A 12960-nucleotide genomic window follows, 5' to 3' on the forward strand; every position below is an offset into this window, starting at 1 on the left:
TACTCCCTGGACGGAAAGATTACATTTACAGCCGCGACGTGGCAGGTAATCAGCCAAGGAGATAACCCGAAAGCGGCAATAATTATTACGAACAAAGCCCTGAAAGTGACTACACTATCACAATTCACTAACAGTCACTGTAATGTCGTGGAATTGCTATCTCCCCGTGAAACAATCATACTAATTAACATGTACTTTCAGTACGGAGATAACATTGAAACGCATATTGACCATCTCGCAACAGTAACCACGGCATTGCAGGGACGAAGGATGATAATCACGGCTGATATCAATGCAAAATCCCCCCTGTGGCACAGCAGCACAAGGGACCTCAATGGAGAGAAAGTAGAGGATTTCATCATGGCGTCACATCTACTGATAGCTAACAAACCAGGGAATCCTCCAACCTATGTGGCGGGAGGAGGACCAGGTACGAATATTGATATAACCTTAGCCACCCCTAATGCAATTAACATGATACAAGGGTGGAAAGTAGAAGAAAACGCCACCACAAGTGACCATAATTTAATCACATTCATCGTAGGTGGAAAAGGGTTCAGCTGGGCCATAGGGTGGGAAATGCAGTTCAATTACAGAAGGGCCGATTGGGAACGACTAGCCAGGGAGTGCGTCATTCCTGCCTTGCCAGAAGGTGAAGCAGACTCTGACATAGACGTAAACGACCGAGCAGAAGAACTGACCAATGCTATAACTAGCGCGGTGAAAGCTGCTGTACCGACCAGGAGGAAGGCCATTGCAGCCTCTCCATCGCCATGGTCGCCTGAACTGGAGAATATGCGCCAGTCTGTTAGAAGGCTGAGAAGGTATTACCAGCGCAGTGTCGTCTGGCCAGAACGGCAAAGATGGCTGTTGCAGTATCGGGAGGCCAAACTTCGTTTTCAGAAGGAACTCCAGGCTGTCAGGATACAAAGCTGGGAAAACTTTGTCCAGAGCCAATTGGCATTGGACCCCTGGGGTACACCATATAAACTTGTACGAGAAAAGATCCGCTCTCCACTGGAATTATCGACAGTCAGGCACGGGGACAGGATGACGGAATCTTGGGAGGAAACTGCTGAGGTCCTCCTCCGGTCCCTGCTGCCTGATGATAGCGCGGATGGGGAATCTGACCAGCAACAACTACTAAGACAAGACAACCTTAATGAATATACCAACAATACGGCAGTCTACCCTTTCTCGGAGGAAGAGGTGGCTGCCCACATAAAATCACTGAAGACAGGTAAAGCTCCCGGGCCGGACGGCATTGTAGCTGAGGTGGTGCAATTCCTAGCTCCCCAGCTAATTGCACCACTCACTCACTTGTACAATGAGTGCTTGGCACAGCAAAAAATTCCAAGGGTGTGGAAGTCCGCAAACGTAGTCATCATTCGGAAAGGGCTAGACAAGGATCCTACAAACGTAAAATCCTATAGACCAATCTGTCTAATCAGCATACTGGGAAAAATATTAGAAAAGCTACTAGCTAACAGACTGGCTGCACACAGGGTGCTGTGTGGGGTGAGCGACAGGCAGTTTGGCTTTAGGCCTGGGCGATCGACATCTGATGCAATCGCCCTGGCTGCTGAGGTCTGTAGCTCTACCCCACACAAGTACGTGGTGGGCATCATGGTTGACATCAGTGGCGCCTTCGACAACCTGTGGTGGCCTTCGCTCTTCTCCTGCTTGCGGGAGAAAGAGTGTCCAGGGCCGCTATATGGTTGTCTGAGGAGCTATTGTGAAGAACGGGAGGTCTGGCTATCATCTTCTAGCAAGCGAATTGGAAAAGTTATAACAAAGGGCTGTCCCCAGGGATCCGTGCTAGGGCCCCTGTTCTGGGACATCCATATGGAGCCTCTACTAGACACCCTACAACAAAGTGAAGAAGTGCTAGAGGTGATAGCCTATGCAGATGACCTCCTCCTGCTGGTTGGCGGCCGTAGCCGCGAAGACATTGAACCTAAGATAGAGACTGCCTTAAACAAGCTACAGCTATGGTGCCAAAACACCAAAATGACGGTGTCACCAAGCAAGTCCACTTACTTACTACTAAAAGGACAACTAATACGTAACCCAACAGTACGAATCAACCGCTTGCCGGTTCTTCGGAGACGTGACGCACGATACCTGGGCATCATCATTGATGAGAAGTGGAACTTCGGGAAGCACATCGAAACCGTAACCCAAAAAGCCCTTCAAACATTGAATAACCTTATATCTATAGGACACAGAAGATTCCATCTCCCACCACACCTTATAGAACTTTACCATAATAGCATATTAACATCAATCAATAGTGGGTTACGGATCGGGAGTCTGGGCACACAGGCTCACGAGGGTGGTGCCCGCCATGACAGTAAGAAGGGTTCAAAGGAACATGATTCTTAGATCGGTAGGTGCTTACAGAACTACATCGGGGGGAGCACTACTAGTCATAATGGGGCTTTGCCCCCTAGACATCAAAATAAGGGAGCAAGCTGCATGGTTTTGGACAAAAAGGGAAACATAACAAAAATAGAGGAGATCTTGGGTACTGGGGCAAGGGACAAGGGTGAGATTCGTCAAAGAGGAGCACAACTATGGCAAGAGCTGTGGGATGCGGATGAAACAGGGCGTAGGACGCATGAGATAATACCAAGCATTAGGGAACGACTAGGAATGATGTACTTTGAACCCACCAGAGGGCTAATCCATTTCCTCACTGGACATGGACCTTACCCGGCATACTTATGCCGGTTTGGGAAAAGGGCCACACCTGCGTGTGAATGTGGTGAACCGGAGGGCACTCCCGATCATGTGATTTACGAGTGCCCCCTCTTCAATGATGTTGCCTCTGCACTACGGGACCAACTACCAAACCACGACACTTACAACCTAATAAGACAAGAAGACACCTTCCGAATAATAGACACACTTGCCAACGAGGTATCACAAAAGGTATTGAGGGAGTACATGAGGGAACAAGACTGAATAATACTGATAATGACTAATGTGCCCACTCCCATTCCGCCTGTGCGTGGATAGGCCGACCCTTAGTTTGGAATCCGCCATGCACGGGACTAGGGGGGGTGGGAAATATGAACAACCCGGTATCGTCAATACACTGAAAATGACGTAGGCTAGAACTAGTTAGTAGGAATTAGATTAGAAATCTAGATTAGGAACCTGCAGCGATTAACATCCAGCCTGCCCGGTGTCAGGGGCACGCCCATCAGGATTAGCTTGATGGGCAAGGCAATTAAGTAGGTTTATACAACGCTGACACATCTGTGACGCTGCAGGAAGTAGAATGTAGGTCTAGTTATAAACTTAAGTTAAAAATAGACAATTACATAGCTGCCCATTGAATGTAGATTAGCTGTAGCTCACAACTTACTGAATATATTGTAACTAGCTGCAAAATTGTAAATAACAGCTGCAATTAATGACCCACTAATTAACTAAGGAGGTGGGTTTTGGATGTATAAATATTATTGTTGAAGAATAAAGATTTTGTTAAAAAAAAAAACACTATACAACAAAGAGCAACAAATTGCCGATGATCTGTGGAAAAAGTGACAATGTTAGTAAAAGCGTTGCGCCAAGTGCTAATTACATTTAAGTAAATAAGAGCAGATATCTGACTACTTATCAGAAGATTCACAAAGAAATACGATCCTGGTCCGGATGTCGCCAAGTGTAACCTCCCCGCAAGAAATTTGAAAGTCAATGATTATAAAAATGTGTGCCAAATGTTGTCTTCCCACAAAAGTGAATAATAAAAATGAGCGAAGCGTTACCTCCTTGCAAAATTAAAGAATAATAATTGATCATAAACCCACACGATAATATTGATTAAATAATGAACCATATGGGAAATGTAACTTCCTAACAGAACTAATTAAACCTGATAAATCATATAAGGGCAGCAACGCTGACCTTCGGCCCTGTGAAATAATTAAACCTGATAAATTCTTACCTCAGTAAAACTGCGTCTATATCTGCTCTTATTTTTCGGCACAGCTCCGTACAATGCTGGCCTATATTTAATTCTGATTCTTGGAGGAAATGCATAGGAAATATTCTTTAAATTGAAATGAAACTTTTTCTTTAAAACATTTACTTTATAGAAAAATTATTATTAGGGCATTTTTGAATAAATTAATTACAGTTAACATACGTTATTAGCTGAGCGCAATGCTGCTTCATTACCTTCTACTATAATATACATATCGTCCACCACATTCCTGACCAGACTCGTGGGCAGAGCACACCGCGGACGCGTGCCGACTCGCTACACACTAGCACTGACTGAGTACAACTACCCAACTGTCTACTCCCTCTGCCGACTCGCCACACACAACTGTATCCGACCTCTACTACAGACAGAGTACAACTCGCAACTGAACACTCGCGCGGTCAAGCGCAGACTAGCAGCGATAAATAACTCTCTCATCAGAGATTCTGTCATGCCTCGCCATCGCTGGTAATGAATACATACGTGTTTCAGCACCAAGGTAGGGGTGGTTTCACTGACGCCCTTTATGCCGCCATCTGAGGTCGTTTCGTGTCGATGTTCAGCGGTGGTGTGTCTGAAGTGTTTTTTTCCTTCGGCCACAAAGAAGAAAACAGCGTTATTTTAACTCTGGGCGTCACTGGTGCGACCTCCATCGCAAAGGCGTCGAAAGAAGCGGTGAAATGTGGTTGCTGTGCGGGCGGAGTTAGCGACTCTTCGCTCACAGCTCCAGGATGCGTTGGCTTCCGTCACACATCTTGTGGCTGCTGCGAAGGGGCATCACTGTGAGGGGTCGGACGCAGGGATGCAACGGACGTCGAGCACATCCCACGTGTTCCCCGATCGGTCCACTGCTGTGGCTGCCCCGGGTACTGCCTGCACTGAGGTTGACCCCTCACCCGTGGTTGAGTGGGAGATCATTCCAATGTCTGGCAGGCAGTGAAAAACTTGAAGAGTACAGGGTGCAGCCAACTGCAGGTGGTGGCTCATGTCGGTACTAATGACGTGTTCCGCTCTGGATCGGAGGAGATTCTCTCTGGTTTTGGGTGGTTAGCGGAAATGGTAAAGACTACCATTCTTGCTTGCGAGATTAAGGCGGAGGTCACCATCTGCAGCATCGTCGATAAAACTGACTGTGGTCCTTTGGTGCAGAGCCGAGTAGAGGCTTAGGCGGTTCTGTGATCGTGTAGGCTCAGGTTCCTTGACTTGCGCCATCGGGTGGTGAGTTTACGGGTTCCGCTCAGTATGTCAGGGGTCCACTACACACAGGAAGCGGCTACACGGGTAGCGGAGGCTAAGGGACTGGGTGGTTCTTTAGGTTAGTGTCTCGGGGAGCCACAGAAAGGGCGTCCGTCTACAAGATGACAGGTAAAACACAGTAAGTTAGTTGTAGAAACGGTCGGTATTGTAGTTGTAAATTATCGTAGCTGTGGTGGGAAAGAACCCGAGCTCCAAGCCCTAATACACTGCTGGCCACCGTAAATGCAACACCAAGAAAGACAAGAGGTAGCACAACAAAATTTATTTTGTAGATAACATGTTGACCAAGTATCAAATGATTACGTTTACAGACGTCTGTGACATGTGGTTCCTGCCAGAATCAGTTGCCAGAGTAGCTGCCATTGTTGGAGATCACCGCTGCCACACGTCTCGGCATTGAGTCAAAGAGACGTTGGATGTGTTCCTGGGGTACAGCAGCCCAAGCAGCTTCCACACGTTGCCAAAGATCATCTGGTGTGGCAGCTGGGGATGTAATCTGGGTCACTCGTTGAGCAACCATGGACCACATGTTTTCTATCGGCGAAACATCCGGAGAGCGAGCCGGCCAGGGAAGCAATTCAATCTGGTTACTGACGAAGAACCTTTGGACAATGCGTGCCACGTGTGGTCGCGCATTATCCTGTTGAAATATGGCTGTGGCCGAGCCCTGAAGGTAAGGAAGGACAACTGGCTCCAGCACCTCGGATATGTAGCGCCGGCTATTTAAAGTACCGGCAATGTGTACTAGAGGCGTGCGAGAGTAATATCCAATACCGCCCCATACCATAATACCCGGTGCAAGACCAGTGTGGCGGTGCATAATGCAGCTGTCCAGCATCCTTTCTCCACGGTGTCTCCACACTCGAATCCGACCATCGTGGTGCTGCAGACAGAAGCGTGCCTCGTCAGTAAAGACAACGTCATTCCATTCTGCCGTCCATATCCGTCTGTCATCACACCATTGGCGACGGAGACGTCTGTGGTTCTGCGTCAATGGTAGACGAAGCAATGGACGTCTTGCGGACAGACCACTCTGCTGTAAATGGCGTCGAATGGTACGCGTAGACACTGGATGATGCGTTACAGACGCAATGTGCTGTGCTATGGTTCGGGATGTCACTGAGCGATCCGTCACTGCCATGCGCACAATTTGCCTATCAGCACGTGCAGTGGTGCACCGAGGTGAATGCGATCGACCACGTCGGTCCGTCGTACCCTCCTGCATCCAACGGTCACATATCCGCATTACAGTTGTTTGGTTTCGTCCAACACGACTAGCGATTTCTCTGTATGATAATCCACAATCTCAGTAAGCCACTATCCTTCCTCTGTCGAACTTGGATACTTGATCAAAAGATGTTCGCTGTTGTCTACGAGGCATAACTGATCGTATTGTGAAACAACCACATGGTAAACACACATGCCAAACGTACACTCGTCGAAATCGCCAACCCTTAAATGGCGCTATGAGGTGGCGCCACAGGCGCGCGTGATGTGCGTCTGCTCTGAAATTCTAATCAGTTGCATATCTCATCGCTGCAAACTCATGGTGTAAATTTCACTTGATTCAGATGCTTCCTTCAAGGTGTTGCATTTACGGTGGCCAGCAGTGTAGAAAGCACTGAACCTCAAATTGTTATAGGTACAGAAAGCTGGCTAAAGCCTATAATAAGTTCAGGCGATTTTTTTTTCAAATGATAGTGTTCAGAAAGGATAGATTAAATGCAGTTGGTGGAGGAGTATTTATTGCTGTTAGAAGTAGTTTGCCTTTTGGGAGTTTCTACTTGACAATCGGACTAAACTATTAATTGGGTCGTTTTACCGACGCCCGACTCAGAAGATATAGCTGCTGAACAGTTCAAAGAAAACTTGAGTCTCATTTACAATTGGTACACCACTCATACAGTTATAGTCGGTGGTGACTTCAATCTACCCTCGATACGCTGGAAAAATTATACGTTTAAAGCCGGCGGCAGGCATAAAACGTCATCCGAAATTGTACTGAATGCTTTCTCAGAAAATTATTTTGAACAATTAGTTCATGAGCCCACTCGAAGCGTAAATGTTTGCGAAAGCATACTTGACCTCTTAGCAACAAATAATCCTGGGCAAAAACAGTGTGTATCGTGACGAATACAGGGATTAGCGATCAGAAAGTAGTTGCTGCTAGGCTGAATGCCATAACAGCAACAACCACCAAAAAGAAACGCAAAGTATATCTATTTAAAAAAGCTGATAAAAATGCTCTTAACGCCGTTTTAAGAGACAGTCTTCACTCCTTCCGATCTGGTCATGTAAGCGTAGAAAAGTTGCGGAATGATTTCAGAGAGATAGTATCGACAGCAATTGAGAGATATATACCACATAAATTAGTAAGTGATGGTACTGATCCCCTATGCTACACAATACTGGTCAGATCGCTAATGCAGAAGCAGTGAAAAAAGCATGCCAAATATAAAAGGAAGCTAAATCCACAAGGTTGGCAAAGTTTTACAGAAGTTAGAAACATAGCGCGTACTTCAATGCGAGATGCTTTTAATAATTTCCATAACGAAACTCTGTCACGAAATCTGGCAGAAAACCCAAAGAGATTCTGGTCATACATAAATCACACCCGTAGCAAGACGCAATCAATACCTTCACGGCGCGATAACAACGGTGAAGTCACTGATGACAGTGCTACTAAAGCAGAGTTATTAAACACAGTTTTCCGAAACTCCTTCAACAAAAAAGAAAGAGTAAATATTCCTGAATTCCAATCAAGAACAACTGCCAAGATGAGAAACATAGATATCCTCGGAGTAACGAAGCAGCTTAAATCACTTAATAAAGGCAAGGCTTCTGGTCCAGACTGTATACCAGTCAGGTTCCTCTCAGAGCATGCTGATACAATAGCTCCATATTTAGCAATTATATACTACCGCTCGCTCCCTGAAAAATACATACCTAAAGACTGGAAAAATGATCAAGTCACACCAATAGCAAAAAAGGGAAGTAGGAGTAATCCGTCGAATTACAGGCCCATATCACTACCGTCGATTTGCAATAGGGGTTTGGAACATATACTGTATTCGAACATTTTGAAGTACCTCGAAGAAAACGATTTTTTAACACATAGTCAGCACGGATTCAGAAAATATCGTTCTTGCGAAACACAACTAGCTCTTTATACTCATGAAGGAACGAATGCTATCGACAGGAGATGTCAAATTGATTCCATATTTTTAGATTTCCAGAAGGCTTTCGACACCGTTCCTCACAAACGTCTTGTAACGAAACTGCGTGCCCAGTTGTGCGACTGGATTCGTGATTTCCTCTCAGAAAGGTCACAGTTCGTAGTAATAGACGGAAAGTCATCGAGTAAAACAGAAGTAATATCCGGCGTTCCCCAAGGAAGTGTTATAGGGCCCTCTATTGCTCATGATCTATATTAACGACATAGGAGACAATCTTAGTAGCCGTCTTAGATTGTTTGCAGATGATGCTGTCATTTACTGTCTTGTAAAGTCGTCAGATGACCAAAAGGAAATTGCAAAATGATTTAAATAAGATATCTGTATGGTGTGAAAAGTGATAATTGAACCTGAATAGAGAAAAGTATGAAGTTATTCACATGAGTACTAAAAGAAATCCACTAAATTTCGATTACGCGGTAAGTCACACAAATCTGAATGTTGTAAATTCAACCAAATACTTAAGAAATACAATTACAGATAACCTAAACTGGAACGATCACATAGATAATATTGTGGGTAGAGCAAATCAAAGACTGCGCTTCATTGGCAGAAAAATGGTGAAACAGGTCTACTAAAGAGAATGCTTACACCACGCTTGTCCACCTTAGTCTGGAGTATTGCTGTGTAGTGTGGGATCTGCATCAGGTGAGACTGACGGATGACATTGAAAAAGTACAAAGAAGGGCGGCTCGTTTTGTATTATCGCGAAATGGGGGAGATAGTTCTACAGACATGATACGTGAATTGGAGTGGCAATCAGTAAAACAAAGGCGTTTTTCGTTGCGACGGGATCTTCTCTTGAAATTTCAATCACCAGTTTTCTCCTCCGATTGCGAAAACATTCTGTTGTCACCCACCTACAAAGGGAGGAATGATCATCGCGATAAAATAAGAGAAATCACGGCTCGTACAGAAAAATTTAAGATCTCGTTTTTCCTGCGCGTCGTTCTAGATTGGAACGGTAGAGAGACAGCTTGAAGGTGGTTCATTGAACCCTCTGCCAGGAACTTTATTGTGAATAGCAGAGCAATCACGTATATGAGATGTAGAGAAAAGGGAAAGGAAGTGGGTGGGGGGGGGAGGACGATCTCCAATGTCCACGGCGGCGTTGGGTAGATTTATGGTGAAATTAACCTACCTTATACGTCACATGGAAATGGAAATGAGCGTTTGGCGTCATTGGCCGGGAGGCCCCTTGCGGGGCAGGTCCGGCCGCCTTGGTGCAGGTCTTACTACATTCGACGCCACATTGGGCGACCCGTGCCGTGTGGGGATGAAATGATGATGAAGACAGCACAACACCCAGTCCCTGAGCGGAGAAAATCCCCGATCCACCCGGGAATCGAACCCGGGCCCGTAGGACGGCAATCCGTCACGCTAACCACTCAACTACGTCACATGAACTTCTGAGATGTGGTCTTTTTTTTTTCGCATGGGCAGATACCTTGCTGTTTGAAGCGCCACAGAAGCCCGAGGGCGACGGCGCATAGATCCATTACAGATGAAGACACAGAAGTTCGAATTTGGCTCAAAGATGCCTTTAGTGTCGTAATGAGAGACAATTACGAGGTTTCTAAAAAGTTACGATTAAATTGTGTTGCACAGTGTATGTTGTAGTAGTAGTAGCAGAAATAGTACTACTTTTCTCTTTAGTCTGATGACTGGTTTGATGCAGATCTCCGTCTTAGTCTTCATAACTACCACAACCCACAACACCCATTTGAACATGTTTACTCCAGTCATGCAAGCTCCTCCTCTATAATTTTTACTGCCCCCCCCTTTCTCCCCCCCTTCCCTACCCCCACCCCACCAGGTCTCCTCCCACATACATCCCTTTACAACCAAATTCAGGATTCCTTGATGCCCCATGATGTGTCATATCAACTGATTCAGTATTTTAGTCAGATTGTGTCAAAATGTTCTACTCAACTAATTTTCTATTTTGTTCCATAGCATCATAATTCAACAGCTATTTATCGGTCACGTATCTTACACTATCACATTAACATCTAGCCTACATTCCAGACATGTACCTTCAGTAAAAACGTCCTGTCACTGGCATGCACACTCTACGCTGACAAATTTTACTTTTTCAGAAATAATTTTTCTGCAATTCCCAATCTGGATGTTATATTCTCCCTACTTTTGCCGCAGCAGTTTATTTGCAACCCAAATAGCAAAATTCTTCAGCTTCCTTATCTAATTCACACAGCATTGCCTAATTTAATTCGACTGCATTCCATTACCCCCGTTTTACTTTTGTCGGTGTTCAACTTATAACCTCTTTTGAGGACACTATCCACTTCGTTCAACTAAACTTCGAACTCCTTAGCTGTCTGTAACAGATTACAGCCTCACTGAGAAAACTCAAAGATTTTACTTCTTCTCCCTGAACTTTAATTTCCTGTCCAAATCTCTCCTTGGTTTTTCTTTACTCCATGTACAGAATGAATAACATTGACGGTACGCTACAACTCGCTCCGCATTCTTCTGAAACACTTCTCCCTTTCATGACCTTCGACACTTAATCGCATACCGCTTTCTACGCAAGTTGTAGATAATAGATAACGCTCTTTACTTTATCCTGGGTACATTCGTAATTTCGTAATATCTGTTCCTGTCAGAATTGTGAAAAACTTTCTGTAAGTCTACAAGCGCTACAGGAATGTGGTTGCCTTTCAGCAGTCTCTATCTTTTAAGATAAGTCGTGGGATTACTATTTGCTGGTGTGTTTCTACATTTCTTCGGAACCCAAACTTGGTTTACAAAAGTCTTTTAATTCTTCCCTTAATAATTCGTGTCAGTATTTGCGAACATGACTCATTAAACGGATGGTTGTGGTTTATTAATAACTACAAACAACTGCCTTATTTCGAATTGAAATTGCTACATTCGCGTTGAATTCAGAGGGTATTTCGCCTATATCATACATTTACATGCCAGGTGAAATAATTTTTGATAGTCATGATTCTGAGTAGAATGTGTTAACATCTCCATGTGTTCAATAATGCATGTTGCAATGAACGTTGATTCCTATTTTCGCAGACTATCTCTTTAAAAAGTATGATGTTAATTTTTGCGTACTTAATATTTAGATGATATCTTTACTTTTATGCTGCCTCATACTCTTTGTTCCGATCCTTCTGTTTCATAAACATTCATTTTCGTTTTTAGTGTCATCTTGACTCGATATTATGGCCCCTCAGGTGTTTAGTTCATTTTATTTTATGATGAACACAATATACTTAGTCATGAAGTACATAATGTGCCCAGTATTAGTCCCTACATTTCTTATCGCAAGCACCGTTTGTTTATGCTCTACCTTGCATTTTACATGGCTTGATAGATTTTAAAAAGATTTAGTACTTTCTATGTATTTGTTTTGTATATAGTATTGAATGCTACTGAAATTGGCGCTCTGTTTCTTTTACTGAGCGATCTGTATTTGTTTATTTTTCACTTGGTGAATGACAACGAAAATAGTCCACGTGACGTTTCCTGTCTTTGCTCCTTGGTTCCATACAGTCTTTAAAATAATGTGATGTGTTACTATTTATTTACTTAATCTAAGATGCATATACATGAGGAATATGTTGGTATTCTTATATGTCCGATAAGGTGTGCCTCAAAATGAAAGTCGATTATATTTGCAGAAATTCTCTCTTTGATGCTTAGTATCGCTACTTATCCATTTTGGCGAAATATACAGCGGACATAAAGACACATGCTGGTATTTATAAATTGTCCTCCGTAATGGAATTCTGCTGGCCCGACATTGATATTATAATTTCAAAATATTTGTGGAATTTGTACTTTTGTGGATTATTCTCCTGTAAAAAAATGTCAAAGTTTGGTCTCCGTGCGTCTACACGTATCATTCAGGTGCTGATGACCTACGATATAAGACATTCATTAAGTCTGGCAGGCCAGCAATTAATACATTCCTCATTTTTCAATATTTCATGTAAATTGTGCTTATTTCATATATTACTTTAATGTACTATATAAAATATTTTATTACGTCTGTTTGTATGCCCTTAAGTGATTACCTGATATACCATACACAACTAACTCTGGCACGCCAGCAATATACTCGATTTAGGCGTGCGAAACGGACGCAAACACAACTCACGAAGTGCTTGATCTTATGTCAAGACAAGGCGGCGTCTCTGCAGACAGCAGAGTGGCGCAGTGGAAGCGTGCTGGGCCCATAACCCAGAGGTCCGTGGATCGAAACCACGCTCTGCTAATATATTTTTTTTTTTATTTTATTTTTTTCTATTTATTTGAATCGATCTTGATTATTAAGCATAGAGTGTGGAATGAAGTGCGTATTTATTGCGACTTTTATATTTGCTGTCGACAGTTCTGCAATGTTTGGATGCATGTGTACCTTTGACAACATCGTAACAGGTGTTCTTAGTTGTCAAGCTGCGGTACTTGGAGTAATATTAAAAATACGTCACATGTAGT

General features: G+C 43.8%; 1 non-coding gene across 1 annotated transcript; it reads left to right on the forward strand.

The window, feature by feature from the left end:
* Positions 1–12664: 12664 nt before the first annotated feature.
* Trnam-cau (transfer RNA methionine (anticodon CAU)) lies at positions 12665–12736 on the forward strand. The gene has a single exon. It is a non-coding gene; the product is annotated as a tRNA-Met (tRNA).
* Positions 12737–12960: the final 224 nt, after the last annotated feature.

The sequence above is a fragment of the Schistocerca nitens genome, chromosome 9, assembly GCF_023898315.1.
Source record: "Schistocerca nitens isolate TAMUIC-IGC-003100 chromosome 9, iqSchNite1.1, whole genome shotgun sequence".
Lineage (NCBI taxonomy): Eukaryota > Metazoa > Arthropoda > Insecta > Orthoptera > Acrididae > Schistocerca > Schistocerca nitens.